The sequence below is a fragment of the Ranitomeya imitator genome, chromosome 1 (assembly GCF_032444005.1).
Source record: "Ranitomeya imitator isolate aRanImi1 chromosome 1, aRanImi1.pri, whole genome shotgun sequence".
NCBI lineage: Eukaryota > Metazoa > Chordata > Amphibia > Anura > Dendrobatidae > Ranitomeya > Ranitomeya imitator.
Genome location: NC_091282.1, coordinates 326,256,610 through 326,268,563, shown reverse-complemented (window position 1 = coordinate 326,268,563; position 11,954 = coordinate 326,256,610).

Genomic DNA, 11,954 nt, shown 5'->3' with positions numbered 1-11,954 from the left:
TTGAAGGATAGATTGGTGAGGTCTGATATTGGTTCCGAAAGGACCCTTACGCAACAACTTTTTGGCACAGCCAGGCATGGCAACTTCCCGTGACTGGGTTGTGCCTGCTGTAATAATTTGTTGAAGGGTGAATTTTTTCATCACCCACACACTGGCAAAAAGATCTATTTGAAGGATAGATACACCTGCTTATCTAGTTACGTGGTGTACATGATTGTGTGCCCATGTGGCTTGGCGTATGTGGGTGAGACGACTACAGCAGTCAAAGTTCGCATCAGCAAACATAAAAGCACGATAAGGACAGGTTTGACAGATTTACCAATTCTGAAACATTTTGTGGACATGAGACACTCGGTGAACCAGCTTCGCTTCAGAGTAATTGATAGTGTTCCCGTCTTAAGAAGAGGTGGTGATAGGGTACAGATATTAAAGAAAAAAGAGATGAGATGGATTTACACACTGGGTACGTTGCAACCAAAGGGGTTGAACTTGGATTTCAACTTGTTGTCATGTGTGTAACCTGGCCGTTTTCCGTTGGGTCAGTTGACCCGTCAGTATATGTTTGTTTTTAAATAGACACTTGTTATTTGACATTGTTGTGTTATGTTTTTATGCTTTGTCTTATAGGCATTGGGACAGTCGGTGGCTGTTGGAGATGGATTTCTCATTATATGAAGGAATTTTCCTCTTAGGACGACATAGTAATAAACGGATGTTTATTGGTGTATCTGCCTCCGTGCATGCTGCCCAATTGTCTCATTGCAGTATATATAGGGTATGTCTCTGGTTTTCACTTTTGTTGCCGTGTAACTATGTGGGTGATTTTCTTTATTATGTATAGTGATTATGGGTCCATTCATGAGTCGTATCTATACTTTAGGGATGGTATTCCCTTCATATCTGTACGCCTGATGTGGGCGGGTGGGGATCCGCCGCGATGGTTGCGCTCCCGTGTCTAGGCCGTGGGTTGGGCTCCTTGTGATATCGCCCTGGCTGGGACGCGCCTGCGCATCACCGCGGTTGTTCCCCTTATACTCGTCGCCAGTGCACTATACGACTGACATAGTGGCGCCTGCGCATTGGGATGTGTGGATGGGCGGACGCTCCGGATCGACGGCGGTGTCTGGTTCTTGGTGTGGCGCGCCTGCGCACCTATGAGGCACCTGTGTTCGGGTGCTAAGTGGGTACGCGTGCGCGTTATGTCATATGGGCTGGTCCTCGCTGGGGCCGGGGGCGTCGGTTCACTCCGGCACCTATGCGCCTGCGTGGCTTTAGGCGGTCTAGCCTTGGGCGGCAGTGACCCGGATGTTATATGGAGGATTATGTGGGCTTAGAGCGGTGTCTATTGGGTGACCTTTGCGGAACTATCTGTATTGGAAGATCTTATTGGGTGCTCTTTTTCCCTGATACCGCGCACCGGGACTGGACGCTGCGATTGGCTAGGTGTTTCCATGGAGATGGACATACAGGAAGGAGCGACGCAAGAATCTAGGATGAACATAAGAAGATTTCCTCGTATATGCGGCGTAATGTGATTTATTTTATGGTTTAAGGTTTTATATTTGTGACACTTATGTATGTGGGGTACTGATGTCTGTTTTTTCTATGAGACTTTATGTTTTATGTGGGGGGCGGCGTTGGATGGTGATTGGTGCACTGTGAGGCACCTATACTATTTAAGATGGCTGCCCCTGCTGTATTGTATGCTTGACAAAGACCGTATATCGGTCGAAACGTTGCTGTATTATGGCTGAATAAACTACTTTTTCAAGATTTCTACACCCGGATGGAGCGCTGTTCATTCTACTTCTCTTGGTTTATTATATCCGGGACGGTTCCCTGGATGTGTACGGGCGCCTGTTGTGAATTCTGTGGCTGAATTCACTCCTGTGGTCACAAGTGGTACTGCAGCTTCTGAGCTTCCTCCCTCAGGTGTTCTGGTGAGCTCGTTAACTGCTTCATTACTTAACTCCGCCTGATGCTGCTATCCTTGCTCCTTGTCAATGTTTCAGTGTTGGATCTGAGCTTCTCCTGATTGTTCCTGTGACCTGCTGCTCTGTATAGCTAAGTGCTTTTGCTTTTTTGTTGCTTTTATTCTGTCCAGCTTGTCTTTGTTTTTGCTGGAAGCTCTGAGACGCAAAGGGTGTACCGCCGTGCCGTTAGTTCGGCACGGTGGGTTTTTTTTGCCCCCTTTGCGTGGTTTTGCTTTAGGGTTTTTTGTAGACTGCAAAGTTCGCTTTACTGTCCTCGCTCTGTCCTAGAATATCGGGCCCCACTTTGCTGAATCTATTTCATCCCTACGTTTTGTCTTTTCATCTTACTCACAGTCATTATATGTGGGGGGCTGCCTTTTCCTTTGGGGAATTTCTCTGGGGCAAGTCAGGCCTATTTTTCTATCTTCAGGCTAGCTAGTTTCTTAGGCTGTGCCGAGTTGCCTAGGTAGTTGTTAGGCGCAATCCACAGCCGCTTTTAGTTGTGTTTAGGATAGGATCAGGTGTGCAGTCTACAGAGTTTCCACGTCTCAGAGCTCGTTCTTGTATTTTTGGGTATCTGTCAGATCACTGTGTGCGCTCTGATCGCTAAGCACACTGTGTTTCTGGATTGCCTTCATAACACCTGTCATTAGCAAACATAACAGTACAAGGAGCCTAACTAATGATTCTCAATAGAGGGAAAGAAAAAGTTCTGACATCATTTTTTTTTTTTTTCTCAGCTCTGTGTTCACTTTTTTTTTTTTCCCCCCCTAGACATTTGGGTGATTCTGGACACAGGTGTGGACATGGATATTCAGGGTCTGTGCTCTTCAATGGATAATCTCGTTATAAATGTACAAAAAATTCAAGATACCATTGATCAGAAATCTATGTTAGAACCAAGAATTCCTATTCCTGATTTGTTTTTTGGAGATAGAACTAAGTTTCTAAGTTTCAAAAATAATTGTAAGCTATTTCTGGCCTTGAAACCTCATTCTTCTGGTAATCCTATTCAACAGGTTTTGATTATTATTTCTTTTTTGCGCGGCGACCCTCAAGACTGGGCATTTTCTCTTGCGCCAGGAGACCCTGCATTGAGTAGTGTCGATGCGTTTTTCCTGGCGCTCGGATTGCTGTACGATGAGCCTAATTCAGTGGATCAGACTGAGAAAAATTTGCTGGCTTTGTGCCAGGGTCAGGATGATATAGAAGTATATTGTCAGAAATTTAGGAAATGGTCAGTACTCACTCAGTGGAATGAATCTGCGCTGGCAGCTTTGTTCAGAAAGGGTCTCTCTGAGGCTCTTAAGGATGTCATGGTGGGATTTCCTATGCCTGCTGGTTTGAATGAGTCTTTGTCTTTGGCCATTCAGATCGGTCGACGCTTGCGCGAGCGTAAATCTGTGCACCATTTGGCGGTACTGCCTGAGGTTAAACCTGAGCCTATGCAGTGCGATAGGACTATGACTAGAGTTGAACGGCAGGAATACAGACGTCTGAATGGTCTGTGTTTCTACTGTGGTGATTCCACTCATGCTATTTCTGATTGTCCTAAGCGCACTAAGCGGTCCGCTAGGTCTGCCGTCATTGGTACTGTACAGTCCAAATTCCTTCTGTCCATTACCTTGATATGCTCTTTGTCGTCGTTTTCTGTCATGGCGTTTGTGGATTCGGGCGCTGCCCTGAATCTGATGGATTTGGATTATGCTAAACGTTGTGGGTTTTTCTTGGAGCCTTTGCGGTGTCCTATTCCATTGAGAGGAATTGATGCTACACCTTTGGCCAAGAATAAACCTCAATACTGGGCCCAGCTGACCATGTGCATGGCTCCTGCACATCAGGAAGTTATTCGCTTTCTGGTGTTGCATAATCTGCATGATGTGGTCGTGTTGGGGTTGCCATGGCTACAAACCCATAATCCAGTATTGGATTGGAATTCCATGTCGGTATCCAGCTGGGGTTGTCAGGGGGTACATGGTGATGTTCCATTTTTGTCGATTTCGTCATCCACCCCTTCTGAGATCCCAGAGTTCTTGTCTGATTATCAGGATGTATTTGAAGAGCCCAAGTCCGATGCTCTACCTCCGCATAGGGATTGTGATTGTGCTATCAATTTGATTCCTGGTAGTAAATTCCCTAAAGGTCGATTATTTAATTTATCCGTGCCCGAACACGCCGCTATGCGCAGTTATGTGAAGGAATCCCTGGAGAAGGGACATATTCACCCATCGTTATCACCACTGGGAGCAGGGTTCTTCTTTGTAGCCAAGAAGGATGGTTCGCTGAGACCGTGTATTGATTACCGCCTTCTTAATAAGATCACTGTTAAATTTCAGTATCCCTTGCCATTGTTATTTGACTTGTTTGCTCGGATTAAGGGGGCTAGTTGGTTCACTAAGATAGATCTTCGTGGTGCGTATAATCTGGTGAGAATCAGGCAAGGAGATGAATGGAAAACTGCATTCAATACGCCCGAGGGTCATTTTGAGTATCTAGTGATGCCGTTCGGACTTGCCAATGCTCCATCTGTGTTTCAGTCTTTTATGCATGACATCTTCCGTGAGTATCTGGATAAATTCCTGATTGTTTACTTGGATGACATTTTGATCTTCTCAGATGATTGGGAGTCTCATGTGAAGCAGGTCAGAATGGTTTTTCAGGTCCTGCGTGCTAACTCTTTGTTTGTGAAGGGATCAAAGTGTCTCTTCGGTGTGCAGAAAGTTTCATTTTTGGGGTTCATCTTTACCCCTTCTACTATCGAGATGGATCCAGTTAAGGTCCAAGCCATCCAGGATTGGATTCAGCCGACATCTCTGAAAAGTCTGCAAAAGTTCCTGGGCTTTGCTAATTTTTATCGTCGCTTCATCTGTAATTTTTCTAGCATTGCCAAACCATTGACCGATTTGACCAAGAAGGGTGCTGATTTGGTTAATTGGTCTTCTGCTGCTGTGGAAGCTTTTCAGGAGTTGAAGCGTCGTTTTTGTTCTGCCCCTGTGTTGTGTCAGCCAGATGTTTCTCTTCCGTTCCAGGTTGAGGTTGATGCTTCTGAGATTGGAGCAGGGGCGGTTTTGTCACAGAGAGGTTCTGATTGCTCAGTGATGAAACCATGTGCTTTCTTTTCCAGGAAGTTTTCGCCCGCTGAGCGTAATTATGATGTGGGCAATCGAGAGTTGCTGGCCATGAAGTGGGCATTCGAGGAGTGGCGTCATTGGCTTGAAGGAGCTAAGCATCGCGTGGTGGTATTGACTGATCATAAGAACTTGACTTATCTCGAGTCTGCCAAGCGCTTGAATCCTAGACAGGCCCGTTGGTCGTTATTTTTTGCTCGCTTCGACTTTGTGATTTCGTACCTTCCGGGCTCTAAAAATGTGAAGGCGGATGCTCTGTCTAGGAGTTTTGTGCCCGACTCTCCGGGTTTATCTAAGCCAGCGGGTATCCTCAAGGAAGGAGTCATTGTGTCTGCCATCTCCCCTGATTTGCGGCGGGTGCTGCAAAAATTTCAGGCGAATAAACCTGATCGTTGTCCAGCAGAGAAACTGTTCGTCCCTGATAGGTGGACTAATAAACTTATCTCTGAGCTTCATTGTTCGGTGTTGGCTGGTCATCCTGGAATCTTTGGTACCAGAGAGTTAGTGGCTAGATCCTTCTGGTGGCCATCTCTGTCACGGGATGTACGTACTTTTGTGCAGTCCTGTGGGATTTGTGCTAGGGCTAAGCCCTGCTGTTCTCGTGCCAGTGGGTTGCTTTTGCCCTTGCCGGTCCCAAAGAGGCCTTGGACACATATTTCGATGGATTTCATTTCTGACCTTCCCGTTTCTCAAAAGATGTCAGTCATTTGGGTGGTCTGTGATCGCTTTTCTAAAATGGTCCATCTGGTGCCCTTGGCTAAATTGCCTTCCTCCTCTGATTTGGTACCTTTGTTCTTTCAGCATGTGGTTCGGTTGCATGGCATTCCTGAGAATATTGTTTCTGACAGAGGTTCCCAGTTTGTTTCAAGGTTTTGGCGAGCCTTTTGTGGTAGGATGGGCATTGACCTATCCTTTTCCTCGGCTTTCCATCCTCAGACTAATGGCCAGACCGAACGAACCAATCAGACCTTGGAAACATATCTGAGATGTTTTGTTTCTGCAGACCAGGATGATTGGGTGTCCTTTTTGCCGTTGGCTGAGTTCGCCCTTAATAATCGGGCCAGCTCGGCTACCTTGGTTTCTCCATTTTTTTGCAATTCTGGGTTCCATCCTCGTTTCTCTTCAGGACAGGTTGAGTCTTCGGACTGTCCTGGTGTGGATTCTGTGGTGGATAGGTTGCAGCAGATCTGGACTCAGGTAGTGGACAATTTGATCTTGTCCCAGGAGAAAGCTCAACTTTTCGCTAATTGCAGACGCCGTGTGGGTCCCCGACTTCGTGTTGGGGATCTGGTTTGGTTATCTTCTCGTCATATTCCTATGAAGGTTTCCTCTCCTAAATTTAAACCTCGTTTTATTGGTCCATATAGGATTTCTGAGGTTCTCAATCCTGTGTCTTTTCGTTTGACCCTCCCAGACTCCTTTTCCATACATAATGTATTCCATAGGTCGTTGTTGCGGAGATACATGGCATCTATGGTTCCATCTGTTGAGCCTCCTGCCCCGGTTTTGGTGGAGGGGGAATTGGAGTATATTGTGGAGAAGATTTTGGATTCTCGTGTTTCTAGACAGAAACTCCAGTATCTGGTTAAATGGAAGGGTTATGCTCAGGAAGATAATTCCTGGGTTTTTGCCTCTGATGTTCATGCTTCCGATCTTGTTCGTGCCTTTCATGCGGCTCATCCTGGTCGGCCTGGGGGCTCTGGTGAGGGTTCGGTGACCCCTCCTCAAGGGGGGGGTACTGTTGTGAATTCTGTGGCTGAATTCACTCCTGTGGTCACAAGTGGTACTGCAGCTTCTGAGCTTCCTCCCTCAGGTGTTCTGGTGAGCTCGTTAACTGCTTCATTACTTAACTCCGCCTGATGCTGCTATCCTTGCTCCTTGTCAATGTTTCAGTGTTGGATCTGAGCTTCTCCTGATTGTTCCTGTGACCTGCTGCTCTGTATAGCTAAGTGCTTTTGCTTTTTTGTTGCTTTTATTCTGTCCAGTTTGTCTTTGTTTTTGCTGGAAGCTCTGAGACGCAAAGGGTGTACCGCCGTGCCGTTAGTTCGGCACGGTGGGTTTTTTTTGCCCCCTTTGCGTGGTTTTGCTTTAGGGTTTTTTGTAGACTGCAAAGTTCGCTTTACTGTCCTCGCTCTGTCCTAGAATATCGGGCCCCACTTTGCTGAATCTATTTCATCCCTACGTTTTGTCTTTTCATCTTACTCACAGTCATTATATGTGGGGGGCTGCCTTTTCCTTTGGGGAATTTCTCTGGGGCAAGTCAGGCCTATTTTTCTATCTTCAGGCTAGCTAGTTTCTTAGGCTGTGCCGAGTTGCCTAAGTAGTTGTTAGGCGCAATCCACAGCCGCTTTTAGTTGTGTTTAGGATAGGATCAGGTGTGCAGTCTACAGAGTTTCCACGTCTCAGAGCTCGTTCTTGTATTTTTGGGTATCTGTCAGATCACTGTGTGCGCTCTGATCGCTAAGCACACTGTGTTTCTGGATTGCCTTCATAACACCTGTCATTAGCAAACATAACAGGCGCCCCAGGACTGCGAGTGCTGTCAGTTGTTTGCTTTTTCTATTGTAGTATATTGCCCAGTCACGTACTATATTTCCCCGCAACGGAGTATATTGTCCAGCCACATAGTATATTGCCCAACCACGTAGTATATTGTCCAGCCACATAGTATATTGCCCAGCTACGTAGTATATTGTCCAGCCACATAGTATATTGCCCAGCCACGTAGTATATTGTCCAGCCACGTAGTATATTGTCCAGCCACATAGTATATTGCCCAGCCACGTAGTATATTGTCCAGCCACATAGTATATTGCCCAGCCACGTAGTATGTTGTCCAGCCACATAGTATATTGCCCAGCCACGTAGTATATTGCCCAGCCACGTAGTATATTGCCCAGCACAGAGCCACGTAGTATATTGCACAGCCACGTAGAATATTGCCCAGTCACGTAGTATATTGCCCAGCCACGTAGTATATTGCCCAATCATGTAGTATATTGCCCAGCCACGTAGTATATTGCCCAGCACAGAGCCACGTAGTATATTGCACAGCCACGTAGTATATTGCCCAGCCACGTAGTATATAGCAGAGCCACATAGTATATTGCCCAGCCACTTAGTATATTGCCCAGCCACGTAGTATATAGCAGAGCCACATAGTATATTGCCCAGCCACGTAGTATATTGCCCAGCACAGAGCCACGTAGTATACAGACTTAAAAAACAAATAAACATATACTCACCTTCCGAAGGCCCGTTGGAAGTCCTGCTATACTCACCATCCGCCGCCTTTTCCGCTCCTCTGGACGCTCCCGGGACCGCTCCATTGCAAGCACCAGCTTCCGCTCCCAGGGCTGGTGTGAGCAGGACCTATGATGACGTCGCGGTCGCGGTCACATGACCGTGACGGCAGGTCCTTGTCGCACACCAGGCCTGGGACGGGACCTCACCGGAAGCTGCCGCTTGCAATGGCGCGGTTCTGGGAGCGTCCAGAGGAGCGGGAAAGGCGGCGGAGGGTGAGTATAGCAGGTTTTTTTTTTTATTATTATTATCTTTAACATGACATTTTTACTATTGATGCTGCATAGGCAGCATCAATAGTAAATAGTTGGGGACACACAGGGTTAATAGCAGCGGTAACGGAGTGCGTTACACCGCGGGCCGTTACCGCAGCCATTATCCCTGTGTGAGCGGTGAGTGGAGGGAATTACGGAGCAGGCGCCGGGCAGTGAGTGCAGGGGAGTAGGGGAAGGACTAATCGGACTGTGGCTGTCGCTGATTGGTCGCGGCAGCCATGAAAGGCAGCTGCCGAGACCAATCAGTGAATGAATAACCGTGACAGAAGGACAGACAGACGGAAGTACCCCTTAGACAATTATATATATAGATACCATAATATTATACTACATATACCACAATATACTACACATACCATAATATTATACTACATATATCATAATATTACACTACATATACCATAATATTATACTACATATACCTTAATATTATACTACATATACCATAATATTACTACACATACCATAATATTGTGTTGCATATACCATAATATTATACTGCACATACCATAATATTGTACTACATATGCCATATTATAGTACACATACCATAATATTGTACTACGTATACCATAATATAACAATACAATACTCTCTATCTCATAATATACTACATTTACCATAATATTGCTGTACTACAATATATTATAAAATCATTATGCAATATCTCTCATAATCTCACCATTCTTTATAGAACACAGGACTATAGCTGAGCAAATTGATTCACAGGACTCTCAGTGGCACCTGGCCTCTAGACAGGAGGCCCACAAATCTCTTACCCTTTGGCGTCCACTGACATTTGATTTGTCAAACCAGGTGTAATGTCATCTGTTCTACATGACACACAAATAATGTTGCTCCATGGCTAATCAAAAGAGATTTGCAGGCCTCCTGCCTAGTCGACAGATACCACTGACCTTGATGCTCGACAGAAGGTCTCGCCAATTGTTCCTCTCATGTCTTGTGTTCTCCATGAGAGAGCTGCTGCCAGACTAATGTGGCAGCGATTTATTTGAAGAAAAATAAAAGGATGTCTGAAATTTGGGCAGCACCGTGACTCAGTGGTTAGCACTAGAGCCTTGCAGCTTTGGGGTCTTGGCTTCACGCGCGGTGTGTCCGCCCCTGAAAGATAGAATTTAGATATAAAAAAGAAAATCATATATGTGAATTACTCCCATAAAGAACAATGAAGATAGCACTCATCAACTACTTTCTGGAGTGCCACCCTATGCCTGAGAGACCCCTATTCTACCAATATATGGGGTTTCCAGAGATGACCGCAGTGTGCCATTAGAATTTATGCATCTCTTGGCCTACATTCTCTTTTCTAATAGTTTGCCATGATAAATACATATCTGTGACTAAATGCAGGGGGTCGTAAATTTAAGGTCTGCTTGTGGCCCCTAGATAACAGGTTCACTCCTTCTGTGTGTAGACAGCGTTTAGCCGCTATAATCATGTGAAATGTTGTCCCTGTGAATGATAACAATGTCACATAGAAATGTTTAGAGAATAACAGGAGACCAAGCAAAGTTGCTGAGTGGGAATGGTGCAAAACTGATGATATACGTATAAATCAACATTTATTATCTTGATATATTAATCCTTTAGAAGAAACGGGTTTTCACTTATTGTAGGTAAAATATTAGACTGATACCCGATGCGTTAGAATCGGACCACTATCTAGTCTTGATATATTAATCCTTTAGAAGAAACGGGTTTTCACTTATTGTAGGTAAAATATTAGACTGAGTGTTGGAATCAGGGCTGGGTATGAGAACAAGGATCTTATATGCACAAATGTATATGATCATGCAGGAGATGAGATGCATGTAGCTTATGCTATAGGTTCTCAACTCCAGTATGATGTACTTATTGTGAAATTGCCACATATATTGTCCTTTTAGGAATCATGACCTGCTGGGGATAACAGGTCATGATTCCTAAAACGACAATATATATGGCAATTTTTCTGTCACCCATGACAGCACCACGAGAGAGAGGGGATCTGCCCTTCAAGGACAGGAAACCTTCAAGATAAAAAAGGGCGGCTCCTCTCTCCGCATAAGTTGGTTTCCTGTCCTTGATGGGGATTCCTCAGGATAAAGCAGGAAGATAGAAGAGGATTCCCTCCCTGAGAGAAGCGTGGTTAGTCTTATTTTGCTATACCACGTCATCCAGGAGCACATCGGTGCCTGGGGGGAAGAAATATAACAAGAGGATACCTGGACCTGGGGCGGTCGGTTTTTTTTGGCAGACCTGCTGTGATGCGGTCGTCGCCATGGTTCTGGTAGTGCCACAGATGCCAGGTTACAGGTTATCTTGCCCTCCCTGTGCGAACTGGAGGCCGGTCTCTGGATAGACGCCTGGGCCTCTCTTCCCCCAGTGCCACTGAACACCTTTGCAGACGCCCCCCACCTGTCGGTCAGCGGTGTGGATGCAGACAGACCCGGCGGTAGAAAAGGAGGATGGACGAGAGCTCACCTTTTTTGCATTGTGGCTCCCCCAGCGGTCCTTTCTCTGGATAAAGCTCGCAAGCGGTAGCTTCCAGGATGCATGGAGCGCATACCGGAAGTTGAACTCCGATGAGGTGCGAGGTTGAAGGGCGTGCATACTGGAGACCGCAACACGGAAATTGTGCCCCAGAAGTCGTGCCGGTGTCCAGTGCGGTGGTCTCTTGCTGGGGGATGCTGAGAGTGGTGTGCCGGAAGATGGACGTGCGTGGCCAGGAGGGGCTACGTATTTAAAGGGCTGGCATGTGGTACAGAGCTGGCAACATGGAGACTCTTTCACCAGAGCAGCTACAGCCAGTGCAGGAGCAGCAGGTGTTCCCCAGAGGTCGGACAAGAAATGTCCTTCAATACCACAGGATAAAAGGAATCACGATCCCCAGCAGTCAAGCCGCAGCAGCAGCGGGGGCCACTCGGTTAGTATGCTGGCGGACCATCGTGGTGCAAAGAAGGAGAGTGCCATAGTTTCTGGAGGAGACATTTCTGATGTCATTCATCCAGATCCGTTAGCCATATGAAGCTTCCGAGTGGTGAGTGACCTATGAGAAAGTGCAGTATGCTAACGTCTGTTTCTTTCTCTTTTGCTGTCTCTCTCTCCCCCTCTTACTGGTGGGATGGAGAGTAGGGGGTCTCTAAGAAGAGTAAATAGGAGTTGGAGTGTGTAACAGTGCACAGCTGAGAGCCTTAAGGCAGGAAAACTTACAGGAGCTCTCAACTGAGAAGATTAACTCCTGCACTGCTAGAAGAAATTTATACTGTTTAATA